The sequence below is a fragment of the Panthera onca genome, chromosome C1 (genome assembly GCF_046562875.1).
Source record: "Panthera onca isolate mPanOnc1 chromosome C1, mPanOnc1 haplotype 2, whole genome shotgun sequence".
NCBI classification, from domain to species: domain Eukaryota; kingdom Metazoa; phylum Chordata; class Mammalia; order Carnivora; family Felidae; genus Panthera; species Panthera onca.
The window spans coordinates 46,366,846-46,382,978 of NC_138346.1; the positions used below are offsets into that span (position 1 = coordinate 46,366,846).

Genomic DNA, 16,133 nt, shown 5'->3' on the forward strand with positions numbered 1-16,133 from the left:
AACTCAAGACTTTTTGGATTTTAAGACTAGGATTTGTAAAATATATACTGTTTTAAGATTCTGTTGATTTTTACAAACTAAAAGCAACAATATAAAAATTTTTATTTCAGTTTCAAATTTTCTGCCTTTCACTTTGTTGAAAAGAAACAGGCCCTGAATGGAGTCACTTTTGCTAAGCCCTGAGACTTAATACCTAAACTAATTGCAGTTTCAGCCTCTCCCAGTTGTGGAATTTTAAACTAATCAGTCCGGAATTTCCTGATCAGCTTTATGAGGTAATCTGCATGTTAAGACCCCCTGCTCTTCCCCCTCAGGGAAGGTGACCTTGCCAGAAACAATTCCTTCTTTTCTTTTGCTAATAACCTCCTTGTCCTGCCCATTGCTGCCTATAAAATCCTTCCATTTTGTACAGCTTCTCAGAACTCTCTTCTACTTGCTAGATGGGATGCTGACTAATTTATGAGTTGTTGAATAAAGCCAATTTGATCTTTACATTTACCCCAGTAGAATTTTTTTTAACTTGAAAGGGTTTGTTTTTTTTTTTTCATTTCAGTCTTTTGCTTTAACATCAATTGTTTTTAGATTGGTATCTTTACCAAAAGCACAATTTTTTTGTATTTACATTAAATTCTAACAAACAGTAATTATGAATGTGTATAGACTTACCATTTTCATCATTTCATAGATTTATTTTAAGAGAGTTTTAAGAAAGTAAGAGAAAAAGATTATTTTTCTTTTACAAGATTTTAAAGCAGCCCTCAAAAGAAATCCTTTATCTTTTCACTTGATACCCGGAGTATCTCACAATGTCAATGGTTTCATTGGGAGAGAATTGACGGACAAGACATCTACCTAATCCTTGAAAACAGAACTTTCAAACATTTATACTGGGAAATCATGCTTTCTTTACTGTTAGAGGCAGGCTGGATATTACCACTGCACTTGCCCACACACAATGCTGCTTGGCCACAGCTAAAAATACATTCTGTCTCTGTCACTACAATCATACATATCCTATTTTTAACTTTACTGGGACTACAATATTCTTAAATTCTCTCCTTCCTGTGGGTTTTTACCAGTCTTTCACATATAGCTGCCAAAACACTTATCGTCAAAAATCTCTTTATCACCATCCTGACAATGTTGAACTTACTCTAGCTCTGTGATCCTAGAAAATAACAAAGGTTAAGGAAATCCCCCACCCCTTTGTGTTTTGGAAATGAAAAGAACCACCCTTCCCCATATGATTTAGATAAGATTCAAGGCACTCTCCTTGTTTACTCAAGACAAGGCCAGACAAAGACCCTCCAAATTCCCATCCTTTGCTTCATAAATGATTAGCTGAGCTATATGTACCACTGACCAATCTGGACAAAATACCTGCTACTTGACTATACTTTAGCTAAACTTCTCTCTTTCCTCCAGAATCCTTAGCTTTGACCTACTCTCACCTTAACAAACTCAACCCTTCCCTTCATAATCTCTCCTAGAAATAGGCTGATGTACAGGGTAATACACTCTCTGGTCTGCCCTAATCACGCCACTATCATTCATCCCACCTTCCCACATCTCATTCTTTCTAGCCTTGTTTACTCTTCCTTATAAAAGAAAAGTTCTTTTCTGCCTAGCCTTTGAGATGCCTATAGATCTGTGGTTGGCAAATTCTCCCTTTTACAATTTCCCCACCTCCATTTATTGTAGTAATCTTCCAAATAAGGCCTGGGGTGCCTGGGTGGCTCAGTCTGTTGAGCATCTGACTTTGGTTCAGGTCATGATCTCCCAGTTCCTGGGTTTGGACCCTGTATCAGGCTCTGTGCTGACAGCTCAGGAGTCTGGAGTTTTCTTCAGATTCTGTGCTCCCTCTCTCTCTGCCCTCCCCCATTCATTCTCCCTGTCTCTCTCTCTCTCAAAAATAAACCAATTTTTTTTTTTTAATTTTTAAAAAATCAAAGTTTCCTTACATAAGTCCTGATTTGCTTTTTATTTGACACTCCATTTGATCAGATTAGAAAGATTTCTGGCAACTAACCATAACCTAGTCACTGAACTAACTGAACTAATTTGAAAATTTTTCCTTTCAATATATCTACTCAAATGGAGCTATACCTCTCATTCTCTTGCACTCATGAATGCTTTCATTTCAGGATAAAATGATTGCAAGAATGTCTTTGAAAAGTAAGTGAATCGGAGATTTAAAAATTTTGCTGTCCTAGGGGCCCCTGGGTGGCTCAGTCGTTTAAGCATCTGACTTCAGCTCAGGTCTTGATTTCACGGCTTGTGAGTTCTAGCCCCACGTTGGTCTCTGTGCAGAGAGCTGAGAGCCTGGAGCTTGCTTCAGATTCTGTGTCTCCCTCTCTCTGCCCCTTCCCAGCTCTCTCTCTCTCTCTCTCTCTCTCTCTCAAAAATAAATAAACATTAAAAAAATTTTTTTTTAAAATTTGTTGTCCTTGCATCCCTAGCATCTAGTTCCTTGTATAGTAAATATCTCATAAATTACAAAGCAATTTAACAAATTAAGTTTTCTAAAATAATACATATTTTATTGTAATACAAACATATATCTTAGCTTCCAAAATCTGTTGAAAATGTGTAACTATAAAAAATCTTAATTTGAAGATATTTTCAGAATTAAAAAACTCTCCAAAGCTGTTTAGTAATTGATTACCTTGTTACACATACTGCACACAATTATGATGAATTATACAAATAAAGACAGAACACCTTTTCATCAAAGAAAACATTAGAAACAAGCCAAAAATGATTAACAACCATGATCATTTTCTGACATAAGAAACAGAACTTTTGTTGGACATGAAAAAATCTATTGAAATGACATATGTGTTGAAACAATATAAATTAATGAACAATTTAATAAAACCATGCATATTTTCAGACAAAAGTTCCACTAAAGTCAAGCAAACAGTGTATCTGTTTCAATGCCAAAAAAGAAGAAAAAACTTACTCCAATAAAACATAGGCAATATTCTTTATCTAGGTTAAACTTTTCATAGAAACAAAATTCTAAGAATAGAAGGGAATGAAGACAGTATTTAGCTAAAGACAAAGGAAGAAATATTTGTAAATGGGAAAAGAATAAGAAATCATTAATAAGTGAGCCAAAAGGAAAATATTAGTATGGTCAGCGAGCCTTTTTGCTCAACTACAGACCCCAACAATTAAAACCAGAAATAGACAAGACCACTGAACTCCTACTCTAAAACCCATTGTGCTTATTTCGTATTGCACTTTCTTGAGGCAGTGACAAAGGTGTTTTGCCAAGACCAGAAGATTCCAACTGCCAAACCAGAAAAGCCCTGATGGCAAGGGAATGCCTAGAGGACAACACCCCACAAATCCCCTTCCCTCCCAAGATCATAAGCTGAACACATACCACCCCTCACCCATGGTCACATGCCCCCTGCATGGTCTCTTGCACATACCTGCCTTGACCCTCTCTCTGTAAAACTCTAGGTGTCCATCTTGCAGGCGAGGAGGTCAGTTCGTTAAGGTTTGAGCCTGCCACCTCCCCTGGCTGCCAGCTTATAAAATAAGTTTCTCCCTTTCTCTTTTTTAAACTGTCATTTCTTGAGTTATTGGCTTCTCTTATGATGAGTTTATCCAAATTTGTCCAGCAACAGGGTTGGCAAACCAAGCCAGGAATTACGCTTTGTTTTCTAAATCTGTGGCTCTGATAGATCGATGAATACAAAATATTCATATCGATGAGTACAAAAATATAATGGCTAAAACTATAAAAAGCTACAATAAATGGAACTATATTACAAAATGGTACAACTCATAGCTGAATTATTGAGTTTGAAGATTAAATGGAGACACTCTCTTAGGTGGCTACAGAAAAGAGATACGTATATCAAAGAAATACTAAGAGATATAGAGGATAGAAATAAAATGCCAAAATCTAGATACTGGAATACCAAAAAGAGAGAAAAAATAAAAACAGAGAGCAGGGAATAGTTAAGAAAAAATTATGAAAAGAATTTTCACAGAATTAAAATAGACTATGAAAACAATGTCAAAATGAAAGTTTCAGATCCAGGCATGGTATAGTAAAATTAAGAATATTAAATGCAAAAAGAAAATATACAACATTTCCAGGCACAAAAAGATGGCCTAAATAACAACAAGAACAAAATTAACAATAAAATTCACAATAGTAAACACAGGATGCAAAAACAATAAGTAAGCAATATTCTAAGCTATTCTAAAAGAAAAGAACTTTGTTTTTTGTTTTTTAACTTTTTTTTAATGTTTATATTTGAGGGACAGAGAGAGAGACACACAGCGTAAGGGGTGGGGGGCGGGGGGGGGGGGGGGGGGAGAGAAAGATGGAGACAGAACCTGAAGCAGCAGGCTCCAGGCTCTGAGCTGTCAGTTTGAGCCTGACATGGGGCTCAAACTCAGGAACCGTGAGATCATGGCCTGAGCCATAGTCAGACTCTTAACCAACTGAGCCACCTAGGCACCCTTAAAAGAGAAGAACTTTGAACCATGAATGTTATATAGAGTAACTATAGTATAATGTGTGGGAGTAATACAGATATACAATGCTTGTGGCACCTGGCTGGCTTAGTCAGTAGAGCCTGTGACACTTGTTCTCAAGGTTGTAAGTTCGAGCCTCACATTAGGTGTGGAGGTTACTTAAAAAAAAATAAAATCTTGAAGACATACAATGCCTCAGAATTTTTACCACTGAAAAAATAAAGTACTTTTGCTTTTTTTTTTTTTTTTTTACTGAAAAGGTAAAAAAAAATAATGAAGATACTCTTGGTAGTATTAAAATAAGAAGAGAAACAAATCCAGCTTTTTTGGTAAAAGATAAAAGCACTATAGTCTTACCATAAATTTTACCAAGGTATTTTATCCTAAAAACAATAATAGCTAATGTAGGAGTAAAAATAAAAAATGAAACAAAAAAAAAGAAAGAAAGAAAATTAGCAGATGCATAGAAGGATACATGGATATATAAATATAAAGAAAGAGTTAGACACATACACACATACACATACACATATCCATAACAATCCAGAACTGAAAATCTGAATACACATTTGCTACATAGTAGAGCACAGAGAAAAAAAAACCTGGGACATGAATTGTAGTTTAGTACTCATTGTTGAGAAGTTACAGATGTTAAAATTTGAGGGATTAATGTGAGAACATAAGAATGGAAATGTGTCCTGAGGGCAACTACCAGTAAGAGCAAAACTACAATATGTGCACTTTAAATCGGTCAAAAACCTTTATCTAGTTGACAGTAGGAAATGAAGAAAAATAAAAAACAAAGCACGCTAAGTAGAAAATATGCAATAAGATGGAAAAGTACAAGTCTACTACATTTTACATTTGGCTTTGGGAACCATATTAACTAATAACTTTAGAAGAAATAAAAGCCATAAAATATAAGAAAATATAAAAGAATATTATTCTGACTTAAAGTAGGGGAAGAATTTTTTGAAAAATATACAAAAATAAAAATCAACTTTATTACATCATAAACATTTCATTTCAGAAAAGGTCACTATAGAAAAGATAATAGACAACTGACAAATCTGAGGAAAAAAATTGTTTCTCTCTATAAATCAGATAAAGAAGTAGCATCTAAAATACACAAAGACTTTCTTAAAAAACAGTAAGAAAAAGTCCATAACCCAGAAGGAAAAGGAACAAATGATGAGAATTGCCAATGTATAGAACAGGCAGTCCAAAAGGCATATAAACAAATGCTCAAACCCATGAGTAATCATCAAAATACAAATTTAAACCATATTGTGTTATACTAATTTGACTGAAAAGTCAGAAAATTATATAATGCCAAATGCTGGTAATGATGTGAGATTATAACAATGGTTCTATTTACATACTCATTGGAATCATCTGGAAGAAATAAAAAAAGTATACAATGTCAAAGATTCACTCAGTCCATTTATATCAGAATAAAGGGTCCTGGCTATATTATTTTTTAAGAACCCTTCAGGTAATTCTAATGTGCAAAAAGAGTTGAGGAAAACAGTTACTTTACATGCACTACTGATGACAACATATAAATAGCGAGACTCATCTGAAGAAATAATGCTTAACAAATTGAATGTTCATATACCCTGTAACTCAGAAACTCCATTCCTGAGTATTCATCCCAAGGAATTCTCACAGATCCATAAAGGACTTCTGTGAGAAATCCCATTATTGTTTGTGGTGGCAAGGAATTAGAGGTAATCTTGTTGTCTATCACTAGCAGAAGAGAAAGGCAAAATGTGGTAGTACGCCACGGAACACTATACAGAATGATCAATTGAGAATAATAATTAAATAGGTACGTAACAACATGAATGGACCTTAACAACAATGTCAACTGCAACAAATAAGGTGAGCCAGATAACCCCCAAACTGAACAGCGCTTATCTGCAAAACAACAAGTTTTATTTATATATATTTTATTTATTTTTTTTTTGAGAGAGAGAGAGAGTGAATGGGGGAAAAAGGCAAAGGGAGAGAGAGAAATAATCTTAAGCAGGCTCCAGGTTCAGTGCAGAGCCTGAACTCGGGCTGGATACCATGACCCTGGGATCATGACCTGAGCTGAAATCAAAATTCTGACACTCAACTGACTGACCCACCCAGGTGCCCCCAAAACCGATTTTAAAAGAACAAACATGGGGGTAGGGGATGGGTGAAATAAGTAAAGGGGATTAAGAGCACATTTATCATGATGAGCACTGAGTAATGTATAGAAATGCTGAATCAGTAAAATGTACACCCGAAACTAATGTAACACTGCATGTTAACTATGCTGGAATTAAAATTTTAGAAATACAAACAAAAAGTAACTACATTAAACAATTGACTGTCGTGAAGAGGGGAAAGGGGGTAAGGAATGGCATAAAAGGGAATAAAATCGAGGAAAGACAGTGGCTTTGAATAGCTCTGAAGACTATGATTATTTCAGTACTCTGTACCCACAATCAATATATAAATCTTGGTACAAGGCAGGCACTCTCTTGCCACTCTTCTCTATTTAGTACATGGAATCTTGTGGTGCATTTATGAGATGATGTCAGAGCCCTGTCCTTGAGTCCAAGAGAAAGCAGAAGCTCATTTGAGATTGGAAGAAACACATTTTCTATAAAAGTGAGACATCTAGAGGACCCTCACGGCTACTATGTTCCTTCATTTCTTGTTCTTTGATGCCTCACAGCAGCTGTTCAAATATTTTCTACTCTTGTCAAGTCATATCCTAAGGAGAAAATCTTGCCTCCTACGTTCCTGAAATGATTAATGTCAGCCCTTTCCCATCTCTCTCTCTCTCTCTTTTTTTTTTTTCTATCTCCACTAGTCAATTGGGTAATGGTAATTGCCCACTTTTTCCACTGTGTCATGTCCTCAGACTCTTTGTGGTATTATGTGATTTATATTTCAAAGAGAGAGCTGACCAGCCTAATTGATGGATGGATTTTGAGAGTAAGAAAGAGAACTCAAGGACAATGACTACTTTTCTTTTCTTTTCTTTTTAACTGAGTAAATCATAGTGCCATTTATTGAGAAGGGGACACTTGGGGAAAGCCAAAAGACTTCTGTTTTAGATATGCTAGTTCTGAGATACCTATCAGACATCCAAGAAGAGATAGTGAATGATTGGATATGGAATCTGGGACTAGCAGGTAGGATAGGAATAGAGATATAATTTGTGAAGTAGCCAGTTTATTGATGATAAGGTCAGCTAGGAAGTGGGTGTAAACAGAGAAATGATTACTGAGTCCAAAGGCATGCCCAATTTTATAAGTTACACAGAATAAGAAGATCAACTACAAGATAGTTACAGAATAGCCACTGAAGTCAAGTGAAAATGATTAAAGTGTGTAGTTTTGGCATCCAAATGAAGAACATTTTCATTAAGAGAAGATTAAATAATATTGAAATGTCTATTAAGGGAAAGCCTGAGAAATGCCTACTGGTTTCACAACATGGAGATTATTGGTGACTTTTGCATCGTAGTTTCAGGGGTGAAGGGGCTAAGACAGCCTGACTGGTGTTGGTCCATGCGAAAATAAGAAGTAAGGTAGTAAAGACAGGAAGTAGAGATTCTCAAGGAACTTTTCTATAAATGGAAGCAAGCAATAGGGCAGGACTGAAGAGTGACACAGACTCAAGGAATAAACATTTTGTTGGGTACTATTGCACGTGTATGTATACTGATGGGAAAATGTTTCAACAGGAAAAAACTGATGACACAGAAAAGAGACAGGATAAATGCAGGAACAAATTCCCTGAACAGGCATGAAGGGATATGGTCAAATCCATAAGCTAAGCAACTGTCCTTAGATAAAAAAGAGGCAGTTTGCTCCTATAACAGAAGGGAAGGCTGAGTCATCAAAACACTTAAAAATAGTAGTAGTAGTTCAGTAGTTTTAGTGATGAGGAAAGATGGAATTTGTCTACTAATTGCATGTATTTTATGACTTAAGAAGTAGGTCATTAGCTCTAAGGATTAGAGAAAATAAGAGAGGAGGACGGGAGAGGGAAGAGAAGAGCAGGGGACTGAGAATAGCCATCTTGAATAGAAGAGCAAATGGGAAAAAAAAAAAAAAAAAGGAGAGAGAGAGCAAATGGAAGAGGCAAGGCTGTTGAATTTCTGGACAATTTTAATACCCTGATGAGGACTGCAATCTAAACATAAAGTAAGGCTAATGAACATGGCCATACGAGTTCATGTGTGCATATGTGTATGTTTATTCCAGCCACATTACCTACTTAAGTATGGAAGAATACATCGTGATAAACAAGAGTTAGGATTTTTCCAGGCAAGTAAGACAGAAAAGAGAGGCAAAAGCATCTTAGTAAATTAGTGAAACAAGAACTGCCTTTGACATTAGTCCAGCCTTAGAAACTACATCAAACAATTGTTTTTTCTTATCATAACCCTTTCTTGTAATTAACATGAATATTTAACTATAATTTACTGTTCTAGAAATATTTTTAAATTACCATAGTGAAAAAAACTTGTTTACAATTTAGTAATCAAAAGGGAAAAATATACACATATGTATATTCTGACACATTATTTGTCATACTAACACATTAGCACCTAAGAAGTCTTTCTTAGAGATATTGTTATAGGGTAGCACAGGTAAGAAGCAGAAGGGAAAGATAAATTTTAGTATCCCAGGGCTTAATGTGTATTTCAACACAAAGGCAGATCAGTGACTAAAATGACTCCTATCTTTATCATTAGTACCAAGGGTTTTAAGTTTTGTACTTCCCCATTTTTTTCACAGGTTAAGTCCTCTAGCTCATTTTCAATTAGATCTTTTTGACTCTGATCTACAAGAGTGAACAGGTCTGGGCTAGGAAGCTAGTGTCCAGTTGAATCCATAGCTGAGGGGAACGAGAGGAAGGCTAAGAGCATTCAGGCATTTGTACCTACAACTAGAAAACCTCATATTTCTAATCTAGAAGATCTTTTCTTACTGGAAATCTTGCAACACCTATCTCTTTTCATATTTCTGGCCTCCACTAATGGAGTAGTTTCCTTTTTCCCCTTGGCCTAGACACCAAATGAAATGACACCAGTTTAAAAGTGATCTCTTCTTTTAAAAAAATTATTCAGAAAAAAAGAAAATAACCTACACCACATGAAGCTCTTGTTCTGTGTCTTCAAATATGCCAATAATTGTTAATAATTAGCCTTTGTTTATTGCAAAGCAAAAGGAACACTAAGAGCTCCCAGTACCCCATGATTTGTGATGAATGCTCATATTTTTGCTCAGTTCTGTTTTTTCCAAAGTCTTAAGAGAGGGATTTTGAGTCATATTTTCAAACCTATGTAGATGCTGATTCTTCTAACAGCATAGAATGAAAAAATTCTTGTAAACATTTCCTAGAAGGGCCAAAGATAGCCAAAAACTAGAGAACATTTTTTAGGATAAAATGATTTTTAGAGTAATAGCAATTTTAATATTTAAAAGCATTTATATTTGTAATTATATCAATATTCTTGAATTCCCACCATTTATTAGTGTCTTATGTATGTGTTCTCACACACAGAAGTATATAATATTTAATATTTCCATTGTGTTACTTACCACTTAATTCCGTAATCTCTAATATTCTTTTTTTTATGTTTTATTTATTTTTGAGAGAGAGAGAGAATATGAGCAGGGGAGGGGCAGAGAGAGACACAGAATCTAAAGCAGGCTCCAGGCTCCAAGCTGTCAGCACTGAGCCCGATGTGAGCACGGGGGCCCGAACCCGTGAACCATGAGATCACGACCTGAGCCAAAGTCAGATGCTTAACTGAGCCACCTAGGCATCCCTGTAATCTCTAATATTCTTAAAGATTTATTTACTACTTTTGAAATATACCATACTAATATATTAGTAAAATATTAACATTCTATCTATAGAAACAAAAATAATACAAAAAATAACAGTATGGGGGAACCTGGCTGGCTTGATCGGTAGAGCATGAGACTCTTGATCTCAGGGTTGTGAGTTTGAGCCACACATTGGGTATAAAGATTACTTTAAAATAAAATCTTTAAAAATCAAAATAAAAAAACAAAGAAAAATAACAACATGGGTTACTTTGGACTAGAGATTCTTACATGGGGAGCAACTTTCACGCAAGAAGCAGGGCATACATCACAATGTCAGCAGTGGGGATGAGGCAGGAAGTGTAGCATATATTGTTTTGAAACATTTAACAGTGTATAGTATGTTCATTGGAGAAAATTCAAGAAAGAAGCTCTAGAAAATCTTGGTTGGTAAGAACCACAGAAGATAACATGGGAAAATACTTTTAAGTAAGGTGGGTTTGAAAAGTTCATAAATATGTTCAGGTAAAACACAATCTCTTTCTATTCTTTGGCATTTTTAATATTTAACAAGAGGATTTGGACCTTGTAATGTGTGTCCATCTCATTTTGTATTTTTATATTATAAAATTGCCATCAGACACAATCCTCAAAAGCTAGTTCTGCTCTTGGGCCAGTGGTCTGCAGGTGAAAAGCCTCCTCATTCTGTAATTTCTCTGCCAAAATACACACTTGCTTCTGGATCTGTTGCTTGTTTTCGTTTCATTATCCTTAACTTATAAAAAGAAGAATGACAAAAGCATAAGCTTCAGATTTTGAGACAACCAGACAGAGAAAAAAAATCAAGTCTGTCTTGGAATAAGAAAACTGGTTGGTCCCTAGTCTTCTTTTATTTAGAAAGCTAATTGTGTTTAATAGAAAATATTAAATACTGTAGTGTATACACTTACTTTTAATGACCCCACCCCAAATTATCAAAATACTCAAATAACGACAAAACACTCCATGCTAATTCTACACATCTTTATTTTAAAATTTTTGCCTCATCTATTAGAGAAACAGTGTATTTTAAATATAATACCATCATAAATTGAAGTATATCTATCTTTGCTTTTAGTTCTAAAACTTAATTTATTGTATACAGATGCGTTTCTATATGTGTAGAAACCAAGCACTTCAATGTATTTGAATTGCTTTGATGCAATTTATTTAATTATTCATTTATTAAAGTTTATTTATTTATTTTGAGAGAGAGAGAGAGAGAGGGAGAGTGTGAGCAAGGGAATGGCAGAGAGAGAGAGAGGGAGAAGGAGAGAATCCCAGGCAGGCTTCATGCTGCGAAAGTAGAGCCCTGCACAGGGCTTGATCCCATGAACCTAACCGTAAGACCCTAACCTGAGCTGAAATCAAGAGTCTGAAGCTCAATGCACTGAGCTACCCAGGTGCCCCTGCATTGATGCAATTTAAAATTTACTCCTCCTTCTCCTAGCACACCCTAGAAAGGATATCAAAGAGAAGATAAAACTGAGCAGAGATCAGAGAGAAATTTCCTAATGACCTTCTTACGAAGTGCAGAGCAAAGAACACTTTACAAACATTGTGTTTTCAGTTATAGTATTAATATTGAAAATAATAATGACAAGAAGCTGAAGTTAAAAAAAAAGCATTTTTTAAAAATTATGGGAATATTAGCAAAGTGTACACACATTTTAAGTGCTAGAAACTATCCACTTAACTCATTTAACAGAATCATAAGCAGATAATCATTATGTAGTAATATATATGCAGTACACACACCATTACAAAGAAGTCCTGTCTTGGTGGAGGTGAAATCAAAACTTTCTTTTAAAGAGAAACAAATTTGGAATTTTCTCATGTTTCCCAGTGCTTTTTTTTTCTATTAACATTCTGTTCTCATAATGTAAACCGTATGTGACAATACACAGCCCAGCTCATTCCTTTAACATTACGCAAATGTGCTCACTCAGCAGTCCAAAAAAATAACGGAATTGTTGTGAATGTCTTTGATCATTTCTATGCCAATGTTGGTCAGGTAAAGTAAAACAACAGTGTGTCCTTCTATGAAATACATTGTGTTTTTTAGATCATAAATGGTTAAGAAAAATTCAGTAGAGAAGTAGCTCTTTAAAAAATTCAAATTGAGGAAACATTAATCAAAATACAGTGTTAATAGTTTAGACACCAGCGCTGCTTTAAGCTAAAACTAGTCACTAAGATTTGCAGTTTAAATGAGTTCATACACTCATTTACTAACTGAATAGTTTCCCACCTGGTGAAGGTAAAACCTCTCACTTGCTTGGGGAAAGTCAGGAACTGAGAGGGGGTAAGGCTGCTGAAGCTTAATGATTTTCAGCTGTGAGCCAGATGGTGCTTCAGACTAAATGGAAAACCTTTTGAACAGTCAAGTCGCAGCTCCTGAAACATGGAGGGATGCTGCCTTCCCTTCTGCTGGGTCCCCTCCTGTGGGCTACAGAAGAGCACTTCCTTCTGAAAATTTAGTAAATCCAATCATACCTACTAAACAGAAAACATCTTTGGCTTACAAAACAAATTTCATGTCCTAATTTCTTCTATTTCTTTTATATTAAGTAAAACATTCTAAATCAAAGAGAATTAAAGAAAATGGTAGTAATTCATCTTGATCTACAGGATGCACTAAAATTTTAGCACTTGAGGAAAATATGTAATTGCACATACACACACATATGTAATATGTATATATTTATAGTAATCATAAAAACACTACTTGTTTACAAATAAAGGGGTCACTATTTGTGCAGCCAACAACTTTCCTCCATCTAGTTATTCCAGGTCACTATTACTTCTCTAATTCAAAATATGGACTAGAAATGCTTCAAAAATAGAACTCTGTGTGTGTATGTATATGTGTGTGTGTGTATAAATTAACTGTATTACACACACTTAATGTTTCAATTTTATTCATCAAGAACCAATAAACAAGATTTTAAATCTTAAGATGAAAAACAGTAATTAGACAATAAATAAGTGTGAATCTGAGAGAAAGCTCCCTACTTTCTCTACTAAAGCAGAATTGTTTTTGTCCTAATTCTATAAATCCTAAATCACCTGGTATAATGCCAGAAATATGGTGCAGAATCACTAAAATGTCATTCTAAATGGTGTTGATGATTATAATGTAATACATTCTTTTGGCATTTTCTTTTATCATTATATTATTACCTATGTATTTATTTATATATTATAATATTATTTTTGGCAATCAAGTTATATGTATTAATATAGAAGCCATATATTGCAACATTGGTTAGATTTATAGAAATTGAATTAGCTGAAGTCCAAATGTATACTATTAGAAAAGGAGAAGGAAACATAAAACAATCAGAAGGACTAAAATCTGAATGGGCAAAAAAAATGAATAAATTCTATAGAAGCCATTTAAATTACTCCTACCCTCTACTTCCTTTAAAGTTCAAGCAAAACCAATTTCTCACTGAATTTGCCAATAATGTGGCAATAATTCACTTTTGGTCATACTCTCCTACAACCCTTCCAATGCATTATTTCCAGGCATGATTCCAAGACTCCAAATCCTAGAGAAGCAATGGGAATTGCTTTCTCAACTTTGCATTAGCATAAATGTATTCTCATTTGGAAAGTCTACAGCAGAAATATCTACTTCAATTTTCCAGCTTTATCATTGTGCTGCATACCCTATTCTGCAGTCCTCAACCCATGGAAGCCATGCTAACTCACAATGCTCATGCTATCTGTATTCTGATACTATTATTTGTTGAGTTCCATAATATTGTTATTAGAAGTATATTTACCATCCAATTAGCATTCATTTTATACAATTCCTTCAGTAAGAAAAATACATATATGTATTGGGGAGGCAAGCCAAAGCTGAGAATCATAGAGAGATATTCAACTGGGGGAGGAGAGGAATACTAAGAAATTATGGATAAAGGAAGAAGGAAAAACAATGAAACAGATTTCCTACCCCTGAGGTTAGCTTTACTACATAACAAGACAAATGAAAGCAGAGCTCCTATAGGACTAACATATTTTGCCAGTCAAATACTCTGACTCTCTGCAAGGCCAGGGAAGATGGGGTGGAAGGAGACAATTTAAGAATAATGTGTGATTCCACAAACATCTACTGTGTGCCTTTTTTGTGTCAGGCTCTGTATATCTACTTAGGTGCTTTCAGATATTTCTCATTTAATACAGCTATTCTCTGAAGCAGGTAATATTACCTTCAATTCATAGATGAGCATACAGTGGCCCAGGTTATAGTGTAGGTTATAAATATTCCCCAAGATCACACAGCTGGTAACAGACACAGTAAATATCTAACCCCAGGTCTTTAAATGACAAGTTCAAGAGACTTTTACACTATATTACAAATATCATATAAACACATCTCATGATATGTTTCTAAAGGAAGATGAATTTGCCAAGTAAAGCATTTCAGTGTGTGTGTGTGTGTGTGTGTGTGTGTGTGTGTGTGATGTGGGAAACAGTTTTTTGGATAATGTAGTAGAACTAAAGTTGAGGTTGCAAAAAATGAAAATAATATGGGTCCTGATGGATTGTAATAGTTAAAGAGGTATTTAAATATTTCTTAAAACCAGGTAATGTTACTTTTACCTATGCTGTCCTTTGTCCATCTTTTAGATAGATAAGCTTTGTATCACAGAGCTTCTGGGATGCTTATAATTTTTTCTTTGACCACTATAAAAGGCCAGTACTCACTGTTTCAGAGTCCAAAATATACCATTCCAACTTTATACTTCATACTTTTGGATCTGACACAGACTACATGCTCTCTTATTTCAAATTATGTGTTCAATCTAGGTATCTGATTTTTGTTTTGACCAGTATGAACTCTATATTCCTATAGTAATATCAATTACTGATACATTATGTTTTACCCTGAAAAAATGAATTTAAAATTCTTTCTCCCAAAGGACTTCTATGATCAATGGTAAGAGAGCAAGAAACATTTAAAGGATCATACAGTCTATGGGTGTGGAATAAATAAAACCAACAGGTTAACAGTACCTAGAATTCCTCACCTCAATCTAATTTTCAGGGAGCTCTGAAGAGTTGATATACCATATATGTGGCATCTAGCGTGTGCCTAGCAATAAATCAATCCTTTAAATAGAGCATCTTATTTACTTCTCCAAATACTATTCTCAGAGTGGTAGCAATTCAATATGACCACATCTGGACTAATGTAGCAAAATGATGTACCCAATTCTGTGTGTCAATCAAGTGGCAGAGATCACATTTTACTGTAAGTTGATGTGATTCTACTGGACATTTGAACTGCCTACTATATTGGGCTAACTCATCACAGATTCATTATTATGAAGAAATTCTTTCTAAAATACCACTGGGTACAATGTAAGTTCTACAGCAACTCTTATTCTCAAATCTGTTAAACATCTGGTAAGAAATATCAACACATCATTAAGTAAAATCACGTTTCATGTATATAAGTTCACAAAGAGGCTTTCTTTTATATAAATTGAAATTTAATGTTTTAAAGTCTTGTCTGGTTTCATGTAGTGGGATGAAAGGATCCTAGAGGATGTTAACAAGCACAAAACAGAAGCGTTTAGACCAGACACATTGCTTGTGGCAGAAGACAGACAAGTCACCTACACCTAGTCAGAACAGTAGAATCCAAACACAAAAATCCAGTAAGCAAGGCTGAACTCAAAATCTCGGAAGTTCAAGTGGTATGTCCTATGAAAATAGATGCTACCATCTTAGAGTGACCAAACTTGGACA

The 16,133-nt window shown here is 34.9% G+C and overlaps 1 protein-coding gene across 10 annotated transcripts in view; it reads right to left on the minus strand.

Annotated features, from left to right (window-relative positions):
- The window catches only part of GULP1 (GULP PTB domain containing engulfment adaptor 1), a 270,309-nt gene that overhangs the window by 110,577 nt on the left and 143,599 nt on the right, over positions 1-16,133 (minus strand). The gene's annotated exons all lie outside the window — the stretch shown is intronic.